Below are 22,846 nucleotides of genomic sequence, written 5' to 3' on the forward strand. Positions count from 1 at the left end.
TATTTTTTTTTACACAGACCAGACAACTTTTTCAAGCGACTTCAGTCTTCCAATAAGCAGGAAAGTGGTCTCTGGTCTCACACCAGGTGATGAAAATCATCTGCTATCTAAAGACAATCACAAAAATCCATGCCCACAGTGGGATTCAAACTCACAGCCTGTTGTGATGGTAAGCAGATAAGCTAACCACTCAGCCAACCAGCTATTTAGGCACACTTTTTACTTCCCGGCCTCCATATAGTCTGAAGACTCATTGAGAGGTACAACACTCATGGACCATAATATCCATCATATGCTGCCCCTTGAATACAATGTTGGAACACTCATCACCTATCAAGCAAAAAGTGTTCTTTTCATCTTACTTGCATAACCTTTGTACAGTTTCCAGGGATGATCTTTCATTCTTGCATCATCTCCTATTCTATGTAAAAATTCTCTTATCTTTTTGATGGGTTCCTATTGCCAATTTTCATGTCTCAATCATATCATCCCCCCCCCCCTCCAATCTACTAAGCTCTAAAGACTACATTTCTTCAAACCATCCTCATACCAAATATTCGAGCGTCCCAAGGCAGCAGTTATTTGTCTCTACAATCTCTTTAATGTTTCCTTATCAACAATGTATCCAAGTGACCAGATCTGTGAAGAAATATCCAAATAAGGCCTAATTAGTATTATAAAGTGGAATTACCCACACGTCAGCATTCTTTGCATTATAGCAGCGGTTTTCTCTGGTTAATCCTTGCAACTTTCGTGATGTGTCCTCTGAACTTCAGTTCTTTATCCACCAGGAATCCCAGATCCCTTGCTTCTTTCACCTCCTAAAGTAAAGTTTCTCCAATATGACATATCTTATTACATCTTCTCTGACCAAACTGCATAACTTTACACTCTCAAATGACATTCCCATTCTTCAGCCCAAAGCATCATTTTATTCAAACCCTCTTGTAACACCATCACATCATAACTTCCTGATATTGCTCTTCGTAATTTAGCACCATCAGCAAACAAATGAATATTTTATCTCACACCTTGAGTTATAAACAGTAGCAATCCGACAACAGAACCTGTAGTGCCCCATTATCACCTTTTTTTTTGGAAGGGGGGGGGGGCACTGCACCCCCACCCTTCCTGGCTCCTATCAGTCAACCATTCCAGTAATCAAATGAATACTCAAACCTTATCCTGCTCAATTTCAACAGTAGTCAATCAAATCTTTTCAACAAAATCTAGATATCACTGTATAAGCATCTTCTCTGTCCAATAAACTAATCACTATTATAAAACATAACCAAGTTACTAAATCATGACCTCTCTTTAAGAAACTCATGTTGCTTTCTCGAAAACTTTCCATTCTCATCAATCCAGGTTTACATCCTATTTCTAACCAGCCTCTGTATACTACACTTGATATACACACAGTGACTATTTTTCCTTCTTTCCATTGTTCTGGAGCTGTCAGACTTCTATTAAACAACCAAATTAATGGTACTGCCAGCTCTTTTGTACCTTCCCATAATACACATGGTGACATCCCATCCAGTCGCACAGTCTTATTAACATCAAGGTTACTTAATATTTTAAAACACTTGATATTCTCGAAACGTCTGTCGCCTGTCCAATTTTCTATTGCTATTCAACACTATTTGCAACTTCCCTACATGAAATACGAGAGTGGTCTGAAAAGTTCTTGGCTTAACAAATGAAAAAATGAATTTACAACTTCAAAATTATTTTTATTTTTCAACATAATCTCCCTTAGACTCCATAATTAATCTCCATAAGACTAATGCATTTATTCCAGCGATGCTCCAGAGCCATTATCCTGTCCCTGTAGTGGTTCTCAGTAAGATCTGCAATCACCTCTTGATTCGAAGAAAAACGCTGACAAGCGAGGAAGAGTTTTAGTTTTGGGAAGAGATAGAAGTCAGAGGGAGCCAAATCTGGGGAACAGGGTAGATGTTCCAACAATTCATAGTGCAGATCCCTTAATTTTCCCATTGCCAAAACACCTTTGTGGGCAGGTGCATTGTCCTGATGAAAGATGATTTTTTTTCTTCTGCAAACCGGGTCTGTTCTCACGAATTTTTTCATCTAGTCTGGTTAAAAGATTGGAGTAATATTCCCCGGTTATTGTTTTACCCTTTTCAAGATAAATAATTTAAAAAATGCCTTTAGCATCCCAAAACAATAATGCCATAACCTTTCCTGCTGATGGAAAAGACTGTCTTCTTTGGCATGGAACAACTGGCTTCTGTTTCACAGTTTCCACTGTTTTCACAGCTGTTTGGATGCTGGTGTGTGTAATGGTGAATCCAAGTCTCGTCCATAGTAATAAATCAATGCACAAAATTTGTTTTATTCTTGTTAAAACAAGAATGTTTTAACAAGAAATCTCTGAACAGTGCTTGGAGCACTGTTCAGAGATTTTCATGTGCGTACGTTTTTGATCTGCTGTGAGTAAGTGCTGTACCCATCTAGTGCAAAGCTTTTTCATTTGCAATTCTTCATGCAAAATATATCCTACAAGTTCTTTTGAAATGCCTATAGTCTCAGCAATTTCATGCACTTTGACTCACCGATCATCCAATACCATATCATGCACTTGATCCATCATTTCTGATGTTGTTACACTTTTTGGACGTCCTTCATGTTGATCACCTTCAAGGCTGGTACAGCCACGTTTAAACCCGACAGCCCATTTCTTAATTGTCAAAAATGAAGGAGAAAAGTGCCCATAAACTTCGAATGAATTTCTTTTGGCATTAAACCTGCTTTTACAAATAATTTTTTAACTGCAAGATACTATTTTATCCATTTCAAAGGATACAGACAACACATTTGCTTCAGACAGCTGTAAAAAACAAACTACTTGATAGAATGATTTGCAATTTCACATGGGTGCTTATGACAGATGTACCAACTTACAAAAAAAATCTTGCTGATAGTGTTGCCATCTATGGTCTAGGCCGAGAACATTTCAGACTACCCTTATACTCAATGAACATTTATTTGTAGAAAGGTTTTTTCCCTCAGTTATAAATTAAATTAAAACTTGCCAAATATTCTTGTTTATTCCTTTAACAAAGTGTAAGCAAACCAAGTTTGCATGTGAAATATCTTCACAACTAGGTTGCTGATATATAGAGGCTAATGACTTCACACATAAAACTTGGTTTGCTTACACTTGGATAAAGGATTAAATAATATAATTTCTTGTCAAGTTTAATTTAATTTATAACCAAGCAAGAAACAGTCTACAGTTTTCTCTGGTCCAGAGTGGGAAATATGATTTCTGCATTAATTTAACCTTGGTATCTCTTCTTGGTCTAACTCCTCAAAGGAACACCATGGTCTTGGTAGAGTCCCTTCCCACTACCAAGTGGGAAGAGCCAGCCACTTACACGCCCAAGAGGATGTTTGCTTAAAATTATGGGATGCTAAGGCAATGAACATACTTCATGCATAAACTTGGTTTGCTTGCACTTGGATAAAGGATTAAACAAGAATATAATTTCCTGACAAGTTTAATTAAACCATTGAACATTTCCACTATATCTTCACAATTGTTAGTGAGGAATGTAAATTAAATATGGAAATGGACAACAGAATAAGCAATGCTTGTATGAGTGTTCAAACCAATTTTAACTTGGGAATAAGAGTTGGGTTCGAAATAGACTACAGACTACATATGAGTAGAAAAAAATTAAGAGAGCAAGCATATGGCATCCATGGCAATTATTTCAAAAATGAATTAAGAAAGAACTTGGCACTTATCTAGGTGGACTGACTGAAATATAAAATCTGACAGATAACTCATTTGGAAGAAAATTGTTGATGAGAAGTTAGTAATAACGTACATGCTTCATGTAGTACTATCATACTGATACTATGATAGTACTACTATCATCACTTCAGGATACACATCAGGAATTTGATGAGAACAATAAAAAGTGAGTGGAACACAAGCATTGTCTGTTCTAAAGATTAAGGCAGTTCTAGTTTGGAGGTCTTTTGGAGTATTTAAAAAAATTGATTAAATTAATGCAGCAATACATGAGATTAGAAGAGTGCTTTGGCCAACTCAAAAATATCCCTTGAGTTTGCAAAATATTGATATTTTCTTTCACGTGATCATAAAAGAAAAAAAAAAAAAAGGATGGGTGGTTAGTTATTTGATTTTTATGGCACAGATATCAATGGACACAGGTTACAGCAGTACATATAGTAAACACTTAGTAAAACAATCACAAACATCCATGCACATGAATGGGATTTGAACACAGCCTCTTGGCTGAAGAGCAGATACAAACTAGGCCAGCCGGGAAGGGTGTGAGAAATATCCAAAGCATAATTTGTTAGTTCAGTTGTAATAATGGCAGCATATACAGTATATTACACACACACACACACACACACACACACACACACACACACACACACACACACACACACGGGGCTCCAGAAATTCTGTCTTCATGGGAGAATTATCAGACAAGTAGCAAGATTACTAAATCACTTAAGGAATTCACAACGTACACTAGAATATAAATTAAATTAAACTTTAATATATATTTCCATTTCAGCAAAGTCATGTGCCATCTTCAAAGGAACTTAAGATAAAGACACGTGCATGCAGGCACTACCACACATGGAGTTAAGATACTATACAATAGGGCTAAACTAATCTGTTCAAATGACAATGCCCTAACCACTGAACTTAATCACATCCTCAACACTTTCTCAGCCAATGGCTACCCCCCCACCCAAAATATTGAAACCAGTAAACCACAACCCCCCCCCCCCCCTTCACAACAAGGATTACTGTAATAAATCTATTACTATTCCCTAAATCCGAGGCACCTCGGAAAAAAATCTTAAAAAAATGACCTGACCTCTTGTTACAGACCATATAGAAAATTGGCATCCATTATCCGCTCCACTAAAGACCAAACACTTCCCCTAAACTGACCTGGTGTATACCAGGTCCCTTGCAGCTGTAAGCTGTCCTACTTTGGCCACACAGGCAGGACAGCGAATATCAGAATTTCAGAACACAAGGTTTCACCAGTACAGCCACTTTGGTCTTGCAGACCATGCTCTGGATACACGCCATAGTAATACACCGTAGCAAGTTCAAATATGAAAGACTATTCATGGAATAGTCTTTCAAACATGGAATCAGTCTCAGCCCTAAGAAACATGCCAAACCTCAGCAAATTTGGTTGCATGAGACTGCCCCAAATTTGGGAGACATACATCAGGAGACCTTCAGCCCAACAGCCAAGAATACCTACATAGCCCACTAGGGTGCACCATCAGGACTTTTAGGAGAAACAATAGTTTCCTCACTTCGTCCTCATTTACTGTGTGTAGTGCCTGCGTGCACGTCTTTATCTTAAGTTCCTTTGAAGATAGTAACATGACGTTGCCGAAATATTGGAAATATATATTAAAGTTTAATTTTATTTATATTCTAATGTACGTTATGAATTCCTTAAGTTATTTAATAATCATGTATAACCAACACATAGGCCTTTCTATGAGAAAGACAAGTAGCAAGTGAATTTTCAGCCTTACTGAATGCATTCAAAATATATATTTTGCATAATTTTAATTTTTTTTTCAATTTTAAACATCATATCATTCACTGTTGTGTTATTTGATTACAGTGGCTGCCAATGAAGTTATCAGTATTATTTGCAACTGGAAGATGGTACCTTATGCACTGTCGGTGCCAGGTTATTTTACGCCCTAGGTAAAGTTTATAAGTGTGCCCCTTATAATTGACATTAAACAAAATAAAATGCATAGCTTGAAGTTTTGCACCCTAGGCAGTTGCCTAGTTTGCCTAAATGGTAGCGCTGGCCCTGACCTTATGTAATTAATAAGTTAATTCCTTTGTAAACTCTTCCCCCCTCCCCCCCAAATAGTTTGGCTGTTTTTGAAAGTTGAAATAATTCTAATCTACACCAATAGGTGGTACTTTTATCTCTCACCCTCTTTTATAAACGTATACATATCTGGCTTTCATAGTCAAAAATTCTCAAAACACTATTTTGCATAGCTGGCAATCATCGCATTCTACTTATAAAAAATTGAAGATAACATTAAAGAAAAATAATAATTTAACAAGATCAATTTCCATTTTTTTCACTGAGAACTGTAATATAAAATAAGGATTTATATTCATATTCTTCTGACATCTTTAACCTTTATGTATAACATAGTATTGACATATGTTTATTTTCACAATATGTGTGCTTAGTGCAATTATACATATACTTCAATATTTACATAATAATAAAAAGGCTTTTAACCTCGCTACTGGCTGAGGTGGATGAAATAGTAAGACCAAATTGTACTTCTTATCCACGTTATTCAACTTGTGTTACAAAATCATATCCAGATTTAGCTGTATGTCTATAGACGTCATAGTCAGTTGGGGTGAGTTGGAGACAGATCATGAAAAGTGAGTCTCCACAGCAAGCACCTACTTTCTTGTTTTTGTAAACTATTATTTGTCTTCCTGTTGAATGGATTATTGTTTATGCAGTGGTGTAGTTAGAGCCTTTGCCACCCCTCTCAATACACCAAAAATACTACAAAGAGTCAAAACAATGTATAGGGAAATAAATTAAAACACTATGTTTAATTTTGAAGTAAAACTTTAATTTCAACATTCTAAAATGTCATTTTTCTTGCTTTTCTGTTATCAAAATCGATGACAAGCAACACTTACAGCAATTGTGAGGAAAATTCGCAGTAGTATTACAGTATTTAGAAATAAGTTCTCCAGACTGTATTTTAGAATTAGATGGAAAAGTTCAAAGTGCCGCCTGGGGCGGACCGCCCATCCCTAGCTACGCCTCTGTATTTATGGATAAATGAAAGGAAACAAATTACTTTTTAAGAGTAGCTTTGAAATAATGCTGGATCTAATATCCACTTTGCTTATGTAATTATACTCTTTTTAAGTTTTGTGAAATAGTGCAAAACTGAAGGAATTGTCAGTGTTAGTGGCATATACATCTTAAACTCCTGCAAAGGAAAGGATATTTCTGTATGATGTGCAATGATCATGTGCAGAATTAAAGAAATAATTCTTTTGTCATCATAAGATTTAACATTCAGCCCAGTATAACATTTTTCAAAGATCACCCATAAAAATATTTATGTAAATCAGACTGGTGCTGTTAGAGAGAAAATATTTTTTGGTGGCTAGCAAGATTTAAGTTGCATTTCTGGAATCTTGTGTGTACATGTGCATGCACACGACATGCGCACAAAGACTCTTATATCAAAATTCTGATATGATAAAAAATTATTAATTGTAATAAACAGATGTTAATCATTCCCATGTATGGCACAACAAACAATGTCTACAGCTATACAGTGCAGTACTATTATACTTAATTTATTAATGCAGTACTCTGTCTTCAGCTTGAAGACAGAGTACTGCAAGATCCAATGAGACAGGTGGAGAAGTTTAAATACCTTGGGTCCATATTCACAAATGATGGAAAATGGGACGTAGAGCTAGATACTTGAATTGGCTTAGCAAGCTCAATATTGCGGGAGCGTGGCCGTTCGGTAGTATTGAAGCAGGAGTTAAGCCAGAAGGCAAAGCTGGCTGTCTTCAATACAGTCTATGTCCCCATCCTCACCTATGGTCATGAGAGTTGGGTAATGACCGAAAGAATGCGGATACGAATCCAAGCGGCTGAAATGAGGTTCCTTCGAGGGGTTGCGGGGCTGACAAAACTCAACAGAGTCAGAATCTCTGCAATTCGGGAAACCCTCAATACTCAACCGCTGCTTCTCTGTGTTGAGATATCACAGTTATGCTGGTACGGGCACCTGGTCAGAATGCCACAAGAGAGGCTCCCTCCGCAGGCCCTCTTTGCCAAACCAGAGGGTGGGAGGCCACGTGGAAGGCCAAGGCCTCGCTGGATAGACTATATCCAAAACCTTGGGTGGACACGTTTGGGAATCCCACCAGAACACCTGAGCTTGGTGGCAGAGGATCATGACCGTTGGAAGTTCCTCTTGCAGCTTTTGCCCCCACAACCCAATTAGGAAGAGTGGGCCTTGAGGATGTATGTATGTACTCTGTCTTCAGCTTAGTGATAATTTTGAAGGATTTCAAGAACCAGCAGAAATTGTACAAAATGAAACTGCAGTTGTTAAAACTGCTAACCAACTGAGCTTGAGGTTTCTACAATTGACACTGATCTGCTTCAAGCACACAATTTAAAGCTCAAGAATGAAAGGTTGGGGAAAAATATTTCATCATCATCAAATTCCTGCCATGTACCCTCAAGGGATCTACAGGATATGATAGTACTACATGAAAAAAATTACATCATTACTAACTTCCTATCTACAATTTTTCTCCAAATCAGTCTGTTACTTGTCAAGACTCCAACATTATCAGATCTTATATTTCTATCGTCTAAGGAACTTTGTACCGTATCAATCCACCTATATCTTGGTCTTCCTCAAGGTCGTTTTACTGCCAACCTGGCAGAGAACATTTGTTTTGCTAATCTTTCTTCGCCCATTCTGTTTAAGTGACCACACCACCTGAGATTAGCTCTGCTAACGCATTCCTGGATGCTGACAATGTCACGTTCTTTCCTAATATCCTCGTTTTTAATATGATATTGCCATTGATGCCTTCTGTTCACCACTCTAATCTTTCTCAGGACTCTCATATCTGCAGTCTCTAGTCTTTGGTCAAGTGTTTTACTTCTGACCCAGCTCTCAGATCCATAAGTTAAAACTGGTTTGAACACTGTCTTGTATACAGCTAATTTAGTGTTCTGACTAATTTCTCTCTTATTCCATATGAATTTATTCAATTGACTTCCCACCATACCAGCTTTGCTAATTCTGTTGTCTATTTCTATATTTAATTTACCATCTTCAGTAAAAATCGTACCTAGGTAGCTGAAATGTTTTAATTGTTTCACAGGTTCTCCATTCATAACACAGTTGACATTTTCAATGATTCTGCCTATTTTCATTGTATTTTTATTGCTGACCTTCATACCATATCTATTACAACAGTTATTCAATTTAGTCAGAGAATCTTGCAGACTTGTAGGGGATTTATTTAGAAGTGTAACATCATCCACATAAAGCAAAGAGCTCACATTAATATCTCCAATTGTGATATCATGTTTAATACCACTTTCCTTCATAATGTGATCCATATAGATAATGAATAACAGAGGGGATAATATACATCCCTGTCTCACACTAGATATAACATTAAACCATCTTCCTGTACTTGCTTCAATTCTAACTGCTGACTCACAACTCAAATAAAGACCAAGTTGCTTGATATAATGCCCCATTGACACCATATAACTGTAGCGTATTGAATAGCTTCTCTCTTGGCACCTTGTCATGCCTTTTCCAAATCAACAAAACTTAAATACAGATCTTTGTTATATTCCCGTGCTTTCTTGACTATTTGTCGTAAAGTGAAGATCTGATCCTGACAGCCTCTATTTGGCCTAAATCCAGCTTGTTCTTCACCACGCTTTTCTTCCACAATTCTTCTCAACCGTTTCTCAAGTATACTTGCATAGATCTTGCAAAGAATACTCAGTAGGGAAATAACTCTGCAATTCTCGCATTCAGTTTTATTTCCCTTTTTATATATGGGTACTATGAGAGCTCTACTCCAATCGTCGGGAATTCGTCCCTCTGTCCAGGCTTTCTGAACTATGCAGTTGCAGCCACTGTAAGACTCTTATACCACCATACTTCAGCATTTCTGGTCGAATATCATCTACTCCTGCTGCCTTTCCACATTCAAATTTTTGATGGCTTTTTCTACTTCAAGTATGGATATGTATTCCTGACTGCATGCCTGGTCAGTGTTTTTTATCACTGTGCTGTCATCACTGCTTGTTTCATTTAGCAGTTTTTCAAAGTAATTACTCCATACTTCAAGGATATCTTTTTCTCCTGTTTTCATGTCACCTTTATCATCTCTAATTCCTTTTACAGCACTCTTTCCTCCATTCCTAAGCTTCTTCAACAACTCCAGAATATTTTGCCACCTTGATATTTATTTTCTATATTCTTGCCAAAGTCCTCCCATGACTTTTGTGGGAGGACTTTGGCAGAATCAATCAATGCTTTCTTCAGAGTCTGCCATTGAATCTCCAAGGTTTGATTCCTGTTCTCAAACTCTTTCATTTTTTCTTCAATAATCTTTGTGTATTTTAGTCTACAGTTCACATCTGAGAGCTGCTCAACTTTTATTCACTTTAAAACTTTCTTACATGTTATTATTTTCAATATGAAATTCAATTTATCCTGCTCAAGACTAAATAGTGATCACTTCCAATTTCAAATCCTCTGTACACTCTGGTGTCCTGCACCAGGGAGAAAACATCACTATCAACAATAACATAGTCAATGAGACTTTTCTTATTCCTTGCCTCTTCTCTCCATGTGAATTTGTGCATATTTTTATGTTGGAACATGGTGTTAGTAATAACCAGTCCATGTCCTGAGCAGAAATCCAACAGATATTTGCCATTATTATTAGCTTTGCTCTTTTCTCCAAATTTTCCCAAAATATTTTTGTATGTCTCACAATCATTTCTCTCTGTTATTTAGATCCCCAACAAGGACCAACTTTTCCTTTTTCATTGTGTCAGTTGCTTTTTTTTAAAGCATCAAAAAATTCCTCCACTTACCTTAGTAGAACCTTCTGTGGGACCATAGGTACAAATAAGTCTCATCGTCAGTTCTCCATTCTCATATTTGCCCACATCACTCTACTTGGGACTGCCTGCATTCAAGAAAATTAGCCTCATATTTAGTGTTGAATACTATGGCTACTCCTTCGTTTCCTTGATTGTCATTGCCTGAATATAACATTTTGTATTTATTGCTCAGAAAGATCTCACCAGTTTTGGTCTTTTTTGTTTCAGTCACCCCTATTATGTCAATCTGGTACTTATCTAATTCCTCAGCTAGCTCCATTTCTTTGCCTTTCAGGCTTCTTTTGTTGATAGTACCGATCTTTAACTCTGGTGATGTTGAGTTGGGGTGTGCTTTCAGATTTGTTCCAGTAGCTGACTTTTCGCTGTTTGCCCTGGTTCTCTGGTAAATACAACGGGGGGGCTTTGTTTAACCGGGCGACACCCCAGCCGGCATGAAATTTTGTCATGTTGTACCATCATTTTTTATTTTGGTTTAACCAATAAGAATACAATTTGGTCGGCTAAATCCCAAATTGCCAGCCCATCCTCGTTCGTTAAGTATCCAAGTAGATACCCAACAGGGTGCACCACGAGAAGGTGAGGATTAGACATTAGGTCAGAAGCCCTGGTCGGTTCTCTGCATTCCTTTAAAGGCTATGTGGAGGTCTCCTCTCAGTTATACAGCTTCCTGTTTGTTCCTTCACTCTGAAGTAGCTTGAAAAAGCAATTGAGATTTGAGTCAAGATTCAAATTTCAAGTACACTAGAAATGTTGTTAGATTTACAAAATGTTTATGATTGCCATCATGAAATATATAAAGAGCCTTGTAAATAAATGAATCATAATTTGCTTGATTTTGAAGGTTATGCTTTCATACTTTGAACTTTTCTGAGAAAAATTTGTTTCATTTCTTTGGATAAAAAAAATCATTGTTCAAGCATAAACTACTGTTTTGTTGACCTTTATTTTATGTGGCTTCTACCCACAAAAGGTTTTATGCAAACCTATAGCACATCCATACAGTGGGTAGAGTAAAGATTTTTTATTTATATATATATATTTTTACAAAGTCCAGAAACCTTGCTTATAGAGACAAAACATGGAATTTTTCAAACCACTTCAGGCCTCCAAATAAGCAGGGCAGTGGTCTCACAAAGGGAAAATGAAACATCCTCCACCTAAAAGAACACATTTTTAACATTATGTCTATAAGGAAAAAAATTCTGACTAGGAGTTTTCACTCTACAAGCTGGTGCTTGGAACAAATTAACTTGTAAAGTTGGGAACTACATGTATTTGTAATCTACAAAATGAATGTTAACAATTATTCCTATCTGTTCATAAAAGGACAACTTAACAGACACATGACATTTTATAAATCTTTCAGTGTATATATTTATGAGGATAGAGTTTATCCTTAGGAGAACAGATAACAGTTGCTTGTTTGGAAGATTTAAAAGTGGCGAAAAGATATATGGGGATAATTCTACTATGATGAATGTGTGTTAAAGAAGTGAGAACTAAGGTGATATTTTATCTATTGTTACAAGAGTTGCAATGCATTAGCAAAAAAATGTGGTTATGGATAGTTGAATTCAGTGGAAAATGCTGCATATTTAAGGATAATCTGCCTTGGTCTATGGTAATGTTTTAAGGATACCATATTGTAGATTGAGTAATTGAGCACAATTATTTGTCAAAGTATCTACTAGTGTATGCTAAAGTCAGGTGTGTGGGGAAGGCTTACGTCTTTTGCAAAAAGGGATATGTCAAAGGTAATCAAACTTTTTTAGTTCTAAAAGATGGGTGGGGGGTTTAGCTAACTGACAAGATAAGTAGGCCTATCAATACTACTGCCTGTACCTACTCCAAGATATCTGAATTGGTTTATTGGGATTTTTTTGGAGTCAGTAACAGTAATGACATGACTACACTCATCTCAGCAACCACTGTAAAATTTACCTAAAAATATGGTAGACTATAATTCTAAGGATCTTTAGCTCAACAACCAAGAGCACATTTATCTCTATAGGGTGTGCTCACTAGCATGTACTTGTTGCTTCCATTCCCCACTACAATTCTGAACTTTTTCCAACATATATCATTGTGTTTGCTGCTAAATGCTCCATGCTTTATCAAAATCCAAGAATTATCAACAAACTAATAAATTCACAGCTCATTTTTTAAATGATGTTGAGTTAATACTGTCACAAAAAGTAACATGACTTCCTGTTAGCAGCACTGTGTGAATTATCTAGAAATATAGGAAAGTTGATAGAAAAGACTAGTTAGGCAATATTTAGTTAAAACAGGAGTTGGTTATTGTACTAGGGTTTATTATTATGATGTTATATGAATTGGAAAAAGATTCTGAAACAAACACATTCTGAGACTGCTAAGAATTTATTTTCCTGATCTTTGAGAATGACTAATATTTCTGCTTTCAGCTTAGTTAAAAAATAAATAAATAAAAATACTATAAGTATATAAACTAAGACCTAGAGACAATGCTCCCTCTAAGCTCCACAAGGGTGAGACCACACAACTGTTATCAGACAAACAAAAAACTTTTAAAGTTCTGTGCAATAATCAGGCTATATAAAAATTTTCTGTGCAGAGCAGCAGGTAAAAAAAGAATTCAAGAATGTTGCCTACAGACCAATACTAGTTCATTTGAAAATTTTATGTTAACTCCCAAACTAAAAACACTACAAAATCTCATGAAATGTTATTTTAAATGCTATATTGCAAATCAGCATTGGCCATTTTCTGTCCACTGCTGGATAACCCCCCGCCCCCCCCCACACACACACACAAAAAATCCTCAATTCATGAGTTTTTCTATGCTTGAGTTCCAGTCATCTCTAATCTCATCCTCCACCATCTTTCTTTTAGCTTCTTGTAGCTATTGCAATTTCTGGGATACCATTCAGATTGTCCATTTTTAAGTGTTACTTCTTGGAATATGATCTGCCCATTGCCATTTGAATCTTTTAATGGCTATTACAATGTCACTCACTCACCCTGGTCTCAGTGTTGACCCAAGTATCGCACTATCTTGAATGGTAATACCAAGTAGTGATCTTTCCATTTTCCTTCGTCCAGTCCTCAACTGTCATTTTTTTTTGGTCAAAGTGCATGTTTTGCTTCCACATGTTAAAACTGGAAGTATGCATCTAATATTTTTCTTTTAATGCAGATTGGAGGTCTCCTTTGAATACTCCACTGTGTTTTCCAAAGGCTGCCCAAACAAGTTGAATATTTCATTCAATTTCTTCCTCACATACTCCATCTGCGATATTTTGTCCTAGGTAAACATAGGAAGTTACTGCAATAATGCCCCAGTGTTCCCACATGCATTGACTTTTTATTGTAAATAATGAAGTTTAAAAAGACATGAATATTTTTAAAACAATTACTAGTATAAAATGTGTACTTAATATTTCACGTATCTACAGCTGACTGTCACTATAGCAAACCCTTATAACTTGTGCTCACTGTATCTACTGAAAAGCCCAATCAAAGCCCCATTAGCACAATGTTATACTAAAAAAAATTCACTGCAGCAAATTATCCCTATTGTCCTTAGAAGTTTGCTAAAGAGAGTGTTCATCATCATCAAATTCCTGCTATGTACCCTCAAGGGGTGTACAGGATATGATAGTACTACATGAAAAAAATTACATCATTATTAATTTCCTATCTACAATTTTCCTCCAAATCAGTCTGTTACTTGTCAAGACTCCAACGTTATCAGATCTTATATTTCTATTGTCTAAGGCACTTTGTACCGTATCAATCCATCTATATCTTGGTCTTCCTCTGGGTCGTTTTCCTGCCAACCTGGCAGAGAACACTTGTTTTGCTAATCTTTCCTCGCCCATTCTGTTTAAGTGACCATACCACCTCAGATTAGCTCTGCTAACGCATTCCTGGATGCTGACAATGTCAAGTTCTTTCCTAATATCATCGTTTTTAATATGATATTGCCATTGATGCCATCTGTTCACGCCTATAATCTTTCTCAGGACTCTCATATCTGTGAGCTCTAGTCTTTGGTCAAGTGTTTTACTTCTGACCCAGCTCTCAGATCCATAAGTTAAAACTGGTTTGAACACTGTCTTGTATATAGCTAATTTAGTGTTCCGACTAATTTCTCTCTTATTCCATATGAATTTATTCAATTGACTTCTCACCATACCAGCTTTGCTGATTCTGTTGTCTATTTCTATATTTAATTTACCATCTTCAGTAAACATCGTGCCTAAATAGCTGAAATGTTTTACTTGTTCCACAGGTTCTCCATTCACAACACAGTTGACATTTTCAATGATTCTGCCTATTTTCATTGTCTTTGTCTTTTTATTGCTGACCTTCATACCATATCTATTACAACAGCTATTCAATTTAGTCAGAGAATCTTGCAGACTTGTAGGCGATTTATTTAGAAGTATAACATTATCCGCATAAAGCAAAGAGCTGACATTAACATCTCCAATTTTGATATCATGTTTAATACCACCTTCCTTCATAATGTGATCCATATAGATAATGAATAACAGAGGGGATAATGTACATCCTTGTCTCACACCAGATTTAACATTAAACCATCTTCCTGGACTTGCTTCAATTCTAACTGCTGACTTAAAACTCAAATAAAGACTAAGTATTGCTTGATATAATGCCCCATTGACACCATATAACTGCAGCATATTGAATAGGCTTCTCTCTTGGCACCTTGTCATATGCCTTTTCCAAATCAACAAAACTTAAATACAGATCTTTGTTATATTCCCGTGCTTTCTCGACTATTTGTCGTAAAGTGAAGATCTGATCCTGACAGCCTCTATTTGGCCTAAATCCAGCTTGTTCTTCACCAAGCTTTTCTTCCACAATTCTTCTCAACCGTTTCTCAAGTATACTTGCATAGATCTTGCAAAGAATACTCAGTAGGGAAATAACTCTGCAATTCTCGCATTCAGTTTTATTTCCCTTTTTATATATGGGTACTATGAGAGCTCTACTCCAATCGTCGGGAATTCGTCCCTCTGTCCAGGCTTTCTGAACTATGCAGTTGCAGCCACTGTAAGACTCTTATACCACCATACTTCAGCATTTCTGGTCGAATATCATCTACTCCTGCTGCCTTTCCACATTTCAAATTTTTGATGGCGTTTTCTACTTCAAGTATGGATATGTATTCTTGCCTGCATGCCTGGTCAGTGTTTTTTACCACTGTGCTGTCATCACTGCTTGTTTCATTTAGCAGTTTTCAAAGTAATTACTCCATACTTCAAGGATATCTTTTTCTCCTGTTTTCATGTCACCTTTATCATCTCTAATTCCTTTTACAGCGCTCTTTCCTCCATTCCTAAGCTTCTTCAACAACCTCCAGAATATTTTGCCACCTTCTTGATATTTGTTTTCTATATTCTTGCCAAAGTCCTCCCATGACTTTTGTTTAGCTAGTTTGACACAGTGTTTAGCATTCTTGCATTTGTCTCTATATTCTCTAAGAGCAAAAGCTGACTTATTTGACAGGAACTTTTGATATGCTTTTTTCTTTTCCTTCACTGCCTCTTTAACTTCCTGTGTCCATCAGGGAGTTCTGATTTTTTTATCCTTACAGACAACCTCACCACATGCCTCTCTGGCAGAATCAATCAATGTTTTCTTCAGAGTTTGCCACTGAATCTCCAAGGTTTGATTCCTGTTCTCAAACTCTTTCATTTTTTCTTCAATAATCTTTGTGTATTTTAGTCTACAGTTCACATCTGAGAGCTGCTCAACTTTTATTCGCTTTAAAACTTTCTTACATGTTATTCTTTTCAATATGAAATTCAGTTTTATCTTGCTCAAGACTAGATAGTGATCACTTCCAATTCAAATCCTCTGTAGACTCTGGTGTCCTGCACCAGGGAGAAAACATCACTATCAAATAACATAGTCAATGAGGCTTTTCTTATTCCTAGCCTCTTCTCTCCATGTGAATTTGTGCACATTTTTATTTTGGAACATGGTGTTAGTAATAACCATGTCCATGTCCTGAGCAGAAATCCAACAGATATTTGCCATTATTATTAGCTTTGCTCTTTGTTCCAAATTTTCCCAAAATATTTTTGTATGTCTCTCAATGATTTCCTACTCTGCTATTTAGATCCCCAACAAGGACCAACTTTTCATTTTTCATTGTGTCAGTTGCTTTTTCTAAAGCTTCAAAAAATTCCTCCACTTCTACCTTAGTAGAACCTTCTGTGGGACCAAGGCACAAATAAGTCTTATTGTCCAGTTCCCCATTCTCATATTTGCCCACATTACTCTACTTGAGACTGACTGCCATTCAAGAAGATTAGCCTCATATTTTGTGTTGAATACTATGGCTACTCCTTTTCCTAGATTGTCATTGCCTGAATATAACATTTTGTATTTATTGCTCAGAAAGATCTCACCAGTTCTGGTCTTTTTTGTTTCAGTCACCCCTATTATGTCAATCTGGTACTTATCTAATTCCTCAGCTAGCTTCATTTCTTTGCCATTCAGGCTTCTTACGTTGATAGTACCGATCTTTAACTCTGGTGATGTTGAGTTGGGGTTTGTTTTCAGATTTGTTCCAGTAGCTGACTTTTTGCTGTTCGCCCTGGTTCCCTGGCGAAAACAACGGGGGCCTTGTTTAACCGGGCCACGCCCCAGCTGACATGAAATTTTGTCATGTTGTACCATCATTTTTTATTTTGGTTTAACCAATAAGAATAAAATTTGGTCGGCTAAATCCCAAATTGCCAGCCCATCCTCGTTCATTCAGTATCCAAGTAGATACCCAACAAGGTGCACCATGAGAAGGTGAGGATTGGACATTAGGTCAGAAGCCTTGGTCGGTTCTCCGCATTCCTTTAAAGGCTATGTGGAGGTCTCCTCTCAGTTATATAGCTTTGACCCTTATAGTTACAAAATTTCATTCAGTTAATTCAAAATACAGTAAAACTTCATTTTACAAACTTAATTCGTTACAGAAAGCTGTTCATATAATGATAAGTTCATAATGTAAAATATTTTTAACATAGTAATTAATGTAAAATAAATTAATCCGTTCCACATGAAAAATTTTCACCTATTATCATAATTAAAATTAAAAAATATAAAAATATGAATATAACATGAACCTTACCTTCACTGAAGATATGGGGAGGAGGAGAGGGAGGAAATTATTGCTTTGAAGGTTAGTCACCCTCCACAAAACTGTCAGGTAACTGCATTAGGTGCTACTGCGCTTTTCTGTCTTTTTGTGGGTGGACTAGATGGATTCTTTAGCTTTGATTACAAACTTATTTAGAGTTATCTGGGTTTGTCTTATTCTTAAAATTATTCTAAAATGTGCAATGATATTATGATTAAAAATGTTAACATTGTTATTAACCACAGATATATCTGGACACCACTTTTCTATAGTGGTTTGTATTCTTTCCCCAATGGAAGCACAGTTCTTCTTTAATTTCAGCAGTGGAAATGGTGCCTTACTGGGACCCCTCCTCCTCTGAAAAAAGTCCCTCAACTTCCTTATGCTGCTCCTTTTGCAGTTCTTTCAGCTCCTCAGTGGTAAGCCCTCTTTGATGATCTTCCACCAACTCCTCTACATCAGCACTGTCCACTTCTAATCCCATGGATCTGCCCAGACACACAGTTTCATCCACCAAAGATTCTGTTGGCTCTGCAGGAAAACCTTCAAAATCTATGCCTGTTACACACTCAGGCCACAATTTTTTCCAGGCTGAGTTAATGGTTTTCAAAAGAAACTTCACCCCATGCTTTATACAAATCAAACAATACAAGATGTTAAAGAGCTTTTCCCAAAAGTCTCTGAGGGTCAGTTGTGTCAGATCTCACTTCGAAGCACCTTTGAAACAAAGCCTTTGTATAAGTTTTTCGAAACTGGAAATGATCTGTTGATCCATGGATTGGATAAGAGGAGTGGCATTAGGAGGTAGAAATTTGACTTTTATAGAGTTGTGCTCAGCCAAATCATCAATAGGAGTAGGAGCAATGTCCAGCACAACAAGTGCTTTCAAAGATAGATTGTTCTTTTTGAGGTAGTTTTTTTACACTGGGAAGCAAACACTTTGTGGATCAACTCTATAAAAAATGATTTGTTACCCAAGACTTACTATTAGATCTCCACGTCACATCTAGTTTACTTTTTGTTATACTGTTTGATTTAAACACTCTAGGATTTTCTGAGTGAAACACTAACAAAGGTTTAATCTTATAGTCACCATTAGCATTGCCACACAACAAGAGAGTTAACCATTCCTTCATCGGTTTGTGTCCTGACACCACTTTCTCTTATTATGTGATTATACGTTTACTTAGACATCTTTTTCGAGAAAAGTCCTATCTCTTCACAATTAAACACTTGCAGAGGAATAAATCCCTCTGTCCCTACATATGTTTTAGATTCATCCACAAAAAATCTGCCCATTGATTCTGCTGGCATCTTCTCCATGCCTTACTACACTATGTATCCCAGTTCTCTTTTTAAAAACATCCCCTACTAGTTTTAAAATCATCACTGTCAGCACTAGATCCCGGGTTTGAATGCTTAAGGTCACTATGTAGTTGCTTAGCTTTTCTGCAAATTATTGCCTCCGAAATACTGTTACCTACCATTTGTTTATCATTAATCCATACTAAAGTTTCTCCATTTCCTCAACAGCCTGAGATCTTTTAGGATAAAAAGTTTTCACTCTTTCGCCACATCAGCCTTTTAATCACATCTTTAGTTTTAATCATCAAATTCCTGATATGTACCCTCAAGGGGGGTGTACAAGATATTATAGTACTATACGAAAAACTTATACCATTACCAACTTCCTATCTACAATTTTCCTCCAAATCAATTTGTTACCTGTCAAGACTTCAACATTATCAGACCTTATATTTCAGTCTTCTAAGGCACTTTTTACTGCATCAATCCACCTATATCTTGGTCTTCCTCTGGATCTTTTTCCTGCCAACCTGGCAAAAACACTTGATTTGCTAATCTCTCTTCTCCCATTCTGTTTAAGTGACCATACCACCTGAGATTAGCTCTGCCAACACATTCCTGGATGCTAACCATGTCAAGTTCTTTCCAAATATCCTCATTTTTAATATGACATTGCCGCTGATGACATCTGTTCACCACTTTAATCTTTCTCAAGACTTTCATATCTGTGGTCTCTAGTCTTTAGTCAAGTGTTTTATTTCTAATCCAGCTCTCAGATCCATAAGTTAAAATTGATTTGAACACTGTCTCGTATACAGCTAATTTAGTGTTTTGACTAATTTCTCTCTTATTCCATATAAAGTAATTCCGTTGACTTATTACCATACAAGCTTTGTTGATTCTGTTGTCAATTTCCATATTTAATTTACCATCTTCACTAAAAATTGTGCCTAAGTAGTTGAAGTGTCTTACTTGTTCTATAGGTTCTTCATTCAAAATGCAGTTGATATTTTCAATACTTCTGCCTATTTTCATTGTCTTGTTATTGCTGACCTTCATACCAAAGAGTTATTCAATTTAGTCAGGGAATCAGGCAGACTTGTAGCAGATTTATTTAGAAGTATAACATCATCTGCATAGAGTAAAGAGCTGAGATTAACATCTCCAATTTTGATATCAGGTTTAATACCACTTTCCTTCATAATGTGATACATATAGATAATGAATAACAGAGAGGATAATGTACATCCTTGTCTGACACCAAATTTAACATAAAACCATCTTTCTGTACTTCTTTCAATTCTTACTGCTGACTTACAACTCAAATAAAGACTAAGTATTGCTTGATATAATGCTCCATTGACACCATCTAACTGTAGCACTTTGAACAGCTTCTCTCTTGGCAGCCTATGTCATATGCTTTTTCCAGATTTACAAAAACTTGAATACAGTTGTTTGTTAAATTCCCACGATTTTTCAACTACTTGTCATAAAGTGAAAATTTGATCCTGATAGCCTCTATTTGGCCTGAATCCAGCTTGGTCTTCACCCAGCTTCCCTTCCACAATCCTTTTCAACCGTTTATCAAGTATACCTGAATAAATCTTACCAGGAACACTCAGTAGGGAAATACCTCTGTAATTCTCACATTCAGTTTTATTTCCCTTTTTATATATGGGTACTATGAGAGCTCAACTCCAATCATCTGGAATTTTCCCCTCTGTCCAGGCCTTCTGAACTATGCAGTACAACCACTGTAAGACTTATACCTCCATATTTGAGCATTTCTGGTCAAATATCATCTACTCCCACTGCCTTCCTACATTTCAGGCTTTTGATGGCATTTTCTACTTCAAGTATGGATATATATTCCTGATTGCATGCCTGGTCAGTGTTTTTTACCACTGTGCTGTCATCGCTGCTTGTTTCATTTAGCAGTTTTTCAAAGTAATTACTCCATACTTCAAGGATATCTTTTTCTCCCGTTTTCATGTCACATTTATCATCTCTAATTCCTTTTACAGCACTTTTTCCTCCATTTCTGAGTTCTTCAACAACCTCCAGAATATTTTGCCACATTCTTGATATTTATTTTCTATGTTCTTACCTAAGTCTTCCCATGACTTTTGTTTAGCTAGCTTCACATAGTTTTTAGCTTTCTTACATTTGTCTCTATATTCTGTAAGAGCACAAGTTGACTTATTTGCCAGGAACTTTTTGATATGATTTCTTCTTTTCCTTCACTGCCTCATTAATTCCATGTGTCCACCATAGGGGTTCGGATTTTTTTTTTTATCCTTGCAGACAAAATCCCCTACATGCCTCTGGCCGAATTTGCCACTAAGTCTCCAAGGTTTTGTTCCTGTACTCGAACTCTTTCATGTTTTCTTGAATAATGTTTGTGTGTTTTAGTCCATAGTTCACATTTGAGAGCTGCTCAACTTTTATTTGCTTCTAAACTTTCTTACAAGTTCTTGTTTTCAGGATGAAATTCAATTTTATCCTGCTCAACACTAAATTCTGACCACTTCCGATTTTAAATCCTCTGTACACTCTAGTGTCCTGCACCCGTAGGAAAACATCAATATCAACAATGACATAGTCAATGAGTCTTTTCTTATTCCTTGCTTCTTCTCTCCATGTAAATTTGTGCACATTTTTATGTTGGAACATTGTGTTAGTAATAACCAGTCCATGTCCTGAGCAGAAATCCAACAGGTATTTGCCATTATTATTAGCTTTGCTTTTTTCTCCAAATTTTCCCAAAATACTTTTGTGTCTGACAATCATTTCCTACTCTGCTATTTAGATCCCCACAACAAGGACCAACTTTTCCTTTTTCATTGTGTCAGTTGCATTCTCTAAAGCCTCAAAAAATTCCTCCACTTCTACCTTAGCAGAACCTTCTGTCGGACCATAGGCACAAATAAGTCTCATTGTCCAATTCCCCATTCTGATATTTGTCCACATCACTCTACTTGATATTGCTTGCCATTCAAGAAGATTAGCCTCGTATTTTGTGTTCAATACTATAGCTACACCTTCTTTTCCTTGATTGTCATTGCCTGAATATACCATTTTGTATTTATTGCTCAGAAAAATCTCACCAGATTGTCTTTTTTGTTTCAGTCACTCCTATTATGTCAATCTGGTACTTTTCCAATTCCTCGCTAGCTCTATTTCTTTGCCATTCAGGCTTCTTATGTTGATAGTACCGATTTTGAACTCTGCTGACAATTTGGGGTGTCTTTTAGGATTTGTTCCAGTAGCTGATTTTTTGCTGTTCGCCCTGGTTCCCTGGCAAAAACAATGGGCTCTTGTTTCACCAGGCAATGTCCCAGCCAGCATGAAATTGTCATGTTGTACCATCATTTTTATATTTTGGTTTAAGCCAATAAGAATACAATTTGGTCGGCTAAATCCCAAATTGCTAGCCCATCCTCGTTCGTTCGGTATCCAGGTAGATACATAACAAGGTGCACCACGAGAAGATGAGGATTGGACATTAGGTTAGGAGTCCTGGTCGGTTCTCTGCAATCCTTTAAAGGCGATGTGGAGGTGTCCTCTCAGTTATACTCACTACATATTCTTTCTATTTTTAACAATATCATGGCAAAATTGTTGATTTTTCCATGAT

At 36.5% G+C, this 22,846-nt stretch overlaps 1 protein-coding gene across 3 annotated transcripts in view; it reads right to left on the reverse strand.

Moving 5' to 3' along the window:
* Positions 1-22,846, reverse strand: part of LOC150103376 (vesicle-associated membrane protein-associated protein A-like) — a 137,411-nt gene that overhangs the window by 78,558 nt on the left and 36,007 nt on the right. The gene's annotated exons all lie outside the window — the stretch shown is intronic.

The sequence above is a fragment of the Typopeltis vanoorti genome, chromosome 9 (genome assembly GCF_054136105.1).
Source record: "Typopeltis vanoorti isolate ZY-2024b chromosome 9, IOZ_Tvanoo_1.0, whole genome shotgun sequence".
Lineage (NCBI taxonomy): Eukaryota > Metazoa > Arthropoda > Arachnida > Uropygi > Thelyphonidae > Typopeltis > Typopeltis vanoorti.